This window comes from Schistocerca serialis, chromosome 9 (assembly GCF_023864345.2).
Source record: "Schistocerca serialis cubense isolate TAMUIC-IGC-003099 chromosome 9, iqSchSeri2.2, whole genome shotgun sequence".
Classification (NCBI taxonomy): domain Eukaryota; kingdom Metazoa; phylum Arthropoda; class Insecta; order Orthoptera; family Acrididae; genus Schistocerca; species Schistocerca serialis.
This window is the reverse complement of record NC_064646.1, coordinates 359,920,960-359,927,452: the sequence shown is the minus strand read 5'-3', so window position 1 is coordinate 359,927,452 and position 6,493 is coordinate 359,920,960. Positions and strand designations below refer to the sequence as shown.

General features: G+C 46.5%; 1 non-coding gene across 1 annotated transcript; it reads left to right on the top strand.

Moving 5' to 3' along the window:
• Nucleotides 1-6,104: 6,104 nt before the first annotated feature.
• On the top strand, nucleotides 6,105-6,179 carry Trnas-cga (transfer RNA serine (anticodon CGA)). The gene has a single exon. It is a non-coding gene; the product is annotated as a tRNA-Ser (tRNA).
• The last annotated feature ends 314 nt before the right edge of the window (nucleotides 6,180-6,493 follow it).

Sequence of the window (6,493 nt, the reverse complement as noted above, 5' to 3'; positions counted from 1 at the left end):
CAAATGATTAGCTTTTCAGAGCATTCACACAAGGTTGGCGCCGGTGGCGACACCTACAACGTGCTGACATGAGGAAAGTTTCCAACCGATTTCTCATACAGCAGTTGACCGGCGTTGCCTGGTGAAACGTTGTTGTGATGCCTCGTGTAAGGAGAAGAAATGTGTACCATCACGTTTCCGACTTTGATAAAGGTCAGATTTTAGCCTATCGCGATTGCGGTTTATCGTATCGCGACATTGCTGCTCGCGTTGGTCGAAATCCAATGACTGTTTGCAGAATATGGAATCGGTGGGTTCAGGAGGGTAACACGGAAAGCCGTGCTGGAACCCAACTGCCTCGTATCACAAGCAGTAGAGATGACAGGCATCTTACCCGCATGGCTGTAACGGATCGTGCAGCCACGTCTCGATCCCTGAGTCAACAGATTGGGACGTTTGCAAGACAACAACCATTTGTACGAACAGTTCAACGACGTTTGCAGCAGCATGGACTATCAGCTCGGAGACCATGGCTGCGGTTACCCTTGACGCTGCATCACAGACAGGAGCGCCCGCGATGGTGTTCTCAACGACGAACCTGGGTGCACGAATGGCAAAACGTCATTTTTTCGGATGAATCCAGGTTCTGTTTACAACATCATGATGGTCGCATCCGTGTTTGGCGACATTGCGGTGAACGCACATCGGAAGCGTGTATTCGTCATCGCCTTACTGGCGTATCCCCCGGCGTGATGATATGGGGTGCCATTGGTTACACGTCTCGGTCACCTCTTGTTCGCATTGACGGCACTTTGAATAGTGAACGTTATATTTAAGATGTGTTACGACCCGTGGCTCTACCCTTCATTCGATCCCTACGAAACCCTACATTTCAGCAGGATAATGCACGACCGCATGTTGCAGGTCCTGTACGGGCCTTTCTGAATACAGAAAATATTCGAATGCTGCCCTGGCCAGCACATTCTCCAGATCTCTCACCAATTGAAACGTCTGGTCAATGGTGGCCGAGCAACTGGCTCGTCACAATACGCCAGTCACTACTCTTGATGAACTGTGGTATCGTGTTGAAGCTGCATGGGCAGCTGTACCTGTACACGCCATCCAAGGTCTGTTTGGCTCAATGCCCAGGCGTATTAAGGCCGTTATTACGGCCAGAGATGGTTGTTGTGGGTACTGATTTCTCAGGATCTATGCACCCAAATTGCGTGAAAATGTAATCACATGTCAGTTCTAGTATAATACATTTGTCCAATGAATACCCGTCTATCGTCTGCATTTCTCCTTAGTGTAGGAATTTTTAAATGGCCAGTAGTGTATGTTGGCAGCAGTAGGATCGTGCTATAGTCAGGTTCAAACGCCTGTTCTCTATACTTCCTCTGTAGTGTTCTTCGAAATGACTGTCTTCGCCCTCCAGGGGTTCCCGTTTTGGCTCCTAAAGCATATAACACTTGCATGATGATCGAACCTATCGGTAACAAATCTAGCAGCCCGCCTCTGAATTGCTTCGATCTCTTCTTTCAATACAACCTGGTGCGGACTTCAAACCCTGATACAATACTCAAGAATAGGTCGCACTAGCGTCCTATAAGCGGTCTCCTTTAGAGATGAACTACACTTTCCAAAAATTCTCCCAATAAACTGAAATCGACCATTCGCCTTCCCTACTACAATTCCATTTCAAGTTGCTTGGCAACGTTATGCCCAGATATTTAAACGACATGACTGCGTCAAGAAGGATACTACAAACGCGGTATACGAACATTACGGGCCTGTTTTTTCTACTCAACCACATTAACTTACAGTTTCCTACATTTAGAGCCAGCTGCCATTTATCACACCAATTAGAAATATTGTCTAGGTCATCTTGTATCAACCTACAGTCACTTATCTTCTTCACCTTCCTGTACACAACAGTGAAAAAGCGCAGACTGCTGCCCACCCTATCTGCTACATCATTTATGTACGAGGTGCATTCAAGTTCTAACGCCTCCGATTTTTTTTCTCCGGACTGGAAAAAGATAGAAACATACGCATTGTTTTAAAATGAGGCCGCGTTCATTGTCAATACGTCCCAGAGATGGGAGCACCGTAGGGCAGACGGAATTTTACCGCCAGCGGCGAGAATGAGAACTGTTTTAAATACCTAAAATGGCGACGTTTTCCTTACTTGAACAGCGTCCAATCATTCGTTTTCTGAATTTGCGTGGTGTGAAACCAATTTAAATTCATCGACAGTTGAAGGAGACATGTGGTGATGGAGTTATGGATGTGTCGAAAGTGCGTTCAAGGGTGCGACAGTTTAATGAAGGCAGAACACCGTGTGACAACAAACCCAAACAACCCCGGGCTCGCACAAGCTGGTCTGACGACATGATCGAGAAAGTGGAGAAAATTGTTTTGGGGGATCGCCGAATGACTGTTGAACAGATCGCCTCCAGAGTTGGCATTTCTGTGGGTTCTGTGCACACAATCCTGCATGACGACCTGAAAATGCGGAAAGTGTCATCCAGGTGGGTGCCACAAATGCTGAGGGATGACCACATGGCTGCCTGTGTGGCATGTTGCCAAGCAACGTTGATGCGCAACGACAGCATGAATTGGACTTTCTTTTCGTCGGTTGTGACAATGGATGAGACGTGGATGCCATTTTCCAATCCAGAAACAAAGCGCCAGTCAGCTCAATGGAAGCACACAGATTCACTGCCACCAAAAAAATTTCGGGTAACCGCCAGTGCTGAAAAAATGATGGTGTCCATGTTCTGGGACAGCGAGGGCGTAATCCTTACCCATTGCGTTCCAAAGGGCCCTACGGTAACAGGTGCATCCTACGAAAATGTTTTGAAGAACAGCCGGCCGCGGTGGTCTAGCGGTTCTAGGCGCCCAGTTCGGAGCCGCGCGACTGCTACGGTCGCAGGTTCGAATCCTGCCTCGGGCATGCATGTGTGTGTTGTCCTTAGGTTAGTTAGGTTTAAGTAGTTCTAAGTTCTAGGGGACTGACGACCAGAGATGTTTAGTCCCATAGTGCTCAGAGCCATTTGAACCATTTTTTTTTAAACAAATTCCTTCCTGCATTGCAACAAAAACGTCCAGGAAGGGCTGCGCGTGTGCTGTTTCACCAAGACAACGCACCCGCACATCGAGCTAACGTTACGCAACAGTTTCTTCGTTAGGCGCGCAGTCCGGAACCGTGCGACTGCTACGGTCGCAGGTTCGAATCCTGCCTCGGGCATGGATGTGTGTGATGTCCTTAGGTTAGTTAGGTTTAAGTAGTTCTAAGTTCTAGGGGACTGATGACCACAGCAGTTGAGTCCCATAGTGCTCAGAGCCATTTGAACCATTTTAGTTTCTTCGTGATAACAACTTTGAAGTGATTCCTCATGCTCCCTACTCACCTGACCTGGCTCCTAGTGACTTTTGGCTTTTTCCAACAATGAAAGACACTTTCCGTGAATGAGATTTTCACTCTGCAGCGGAGTGTGCGCTGATATGAAACTTCCTGGCAGATTAAAACTGTGTGCCCGACCGAGACTCGAACTCGGGACCTTTGCCTTCCGCGGGCAAGTGCTCTACCATCTGAGCTACCGAAGCACGACTTACGCCCGGTCCTCACAACTTTACTTCTGCCAGTATCTCGTCTCCTGCCTTCCAAACTTTACAGAAGCTCTCCTGCGAACCTTGCAGAACTAGCACTCCTGAAAGAAAGGATACTGCGGAGACATGGCTTAGCCACAGCCTGGGGGATTTTTCCAGAATGAGATTTTCACTCTGCAGCGGAGTGTGCGCTGATTGCAGAGTGAAAATCTCATTCTGGAAACATCCCCCAGGCTGTGGCTAAGCCATGTCTCCGCAATATCCTTTCTTTCAGGAGTGCTAGCTCTGCAAGGTTCGCAGGAGAGCTTCTGTAAAGTTTGGAAGGCAGGAGACGAGATACTGGCAGAAGTAAAGTTGTGAGGACCGGGGGTAAGTCGTGCTTCGGTAGCTCAGATGGTAGAGCATTTGCCCGCGAAAGGCAAAGGTCCCGAGTTCGAGTCTCGGTCGGGCACACAGTTTTAATCTGCCAGGAAGTTTCACACTCTCCGTGGCCGCACATTCACCAGCCGTGCTGCTATTGCCTCAGCGATTTTCCAGTGGTCAAAACAAACTCCTAAAGAAGCCTTCGCCGCTGCCATGGAATCATGGCGTCAGCGTTGTGAAAAATGTGTACGTCTGCAGGGCACTCCTGATGTTACCCTTGTCTCCGATGAACACTCGCCATCAAAAACAACATACTGGGTTCTACTACTTAAGGAGTTTTCGAACCAGGCACATAACTGGGAGTCTATTCCTTCTCAGTCGTGGAATAATTTTTCTCTGCTTTGTTCAACTGTCGGAATGCCTACGCTACAACACAGTCTTCACCATCTCTTTTCTGTCCTAGGACAACCCCCAGAGCCATATGGTTACAAAACAGAATAAATTATTTTTCGAAATCGGCGAATATCATAATTGCCTCTGATGTCAGTGCTCCCTTTAAAGTATCAAATGCCGTCTTACATTCAGTACACCATTCAAATTTTGCTTCTTTCCACAAAAAACGGTTCAGAGGTCCAGCAATTTCAGTAGGGTCATTTACGAATTGACTATAATTACAGAGACCAATGAAACTCTGCATCTGTTTAGTTGCCTTTGGTGGCGAAAATTTCTGAACTGCTGAGAGTAAACGTGGCCCTGTTCTCACACCTTCCTTGCCTATTATATGCCCTAGATAATTTATTTCCGTCGATGAAAACTAATATTTATTGATGCGTAGGGTTAGCTGTGCTGTACTCAGTCTTTTGAATATCTCCTCCAACTGCCGAACATGCTCTTCCACGTCCTTTGGAAACACCATTATGACATCCAGACAGATCAAACATTGTTTTGGTTGCAATCCTCTAAGTACACCATCCAATAATCTCTAAAAGAGTCCGAATGGCATTCAACGATATTAGAAATGATTTCCTGGCATGGAAAAAGCTGGCTTTAATCGTCCTCTGGTGCTGCTTCTATTAGTTAAACTGATTCAAGTTGTCGAGAGTCTGTTATGTTTAGTGCCAGATATGTACTGGTGATCGTTCGTGCATTGTGTCATCGGTAGTCACAGCAAAATTTGCATTTTTATTGCCATTGGGACCAAAATTACTGATTACTGGTGCCCCTCCCCCCATGGACTATCACTATGCTCAATAATACTATCAGCTGCTCGGTAAAGTCTTCCTTTATTGGTTGCATACACTTCAGAACTCTATACGGGTTCTTGCATACTGGAGCATTATTCCTCGTTGATATTCTGTGTTGCGTGAGTGACGGACCACTCGGATTAAACAAATCAATGAACTACAGTAACAAACGTTCCATTTCTTCTGTATCACATTCCTGTAAATGTCTCACTTTCTCACGTAATGCAGATACATTGACAGTTTTCATGTGCCAAAGGTCCTCAGTTGACTTGTCTATGTCATCTTCCTCCAAAACATCCAAATTAGCGATTAGTAAACCCATTGGCAAATTCCCTTCGTCCTTGCCAAAGTTATCAAGACTGACCGGAAACATAAAATATCCGTATCTATGCTCTAGCAGATCAACTTCCCTGTACCTTGCAGTATTATGCCATGAGAATTGATTTTTAGTGCCTGTGTCTGCTGTAAAGCTTGTAGCTATTGCCCCCAGGAGAAACAATGTCTCAATAAGTCCAATTGTACGCTGCAAAGGTCAAATTTTGGGTAATCTTTAACAAGAAAATCGAGTCCCAGCATCTCACAATACCCCTCACCAACACCCGGCAATACTTATGCATCCCCTCGACAACACTTATTCCCACGTTAAAACTGAACAGCATTGTCCCCAATGACTTCATTATCACCTACTCGGAGTAACCTACAACGGGACGACCTCAGTCTCATTCTGCCCAAAAGACCGAGACTAACTAATGACACATTATCCCGTGTCGACTAGAAATTTATGTTCCGTATCATTTATTTCGCAGAGTATACAACACTCCGTTCGCAGGAGGGCTTCTGTAAAGTTTGGAAGATAGGAGACGAGGTACTGGCAGAAGTAAAGCTGTGAGGACGGGGCGTGAGTCGTGCTTGGGTAGCTCAGTTGGTAGAGCAATTGCCCGCGAAAGGCAAAGGTCCCGAGTTCGAGTCTCGGTCCGGCACACAGTTTTAATCTGCCAGGAAGTTTCATATCAGCGCACACTCCGCTGCAGAGTGAAAATCTCATTCTGGAAACACTCCGTCTCTGTATACGTTTTCCACAGTCTTATGTTCTATGGGGAATGCCATCCCACAGATGAGGCACCCCCATTGCCGCTTAACGACCAATTATTGGGACGTTGCTTGTCCCTTGCCTTCCTCTGACAGTCACGCACTTGACATTCCACCTCTCCACATTCATGACATTCAGGTTGACGACATTGTTCATGATGTGGTGCTTGCGCCCACATATAAAATACTTCAGAAGAAGAAACACC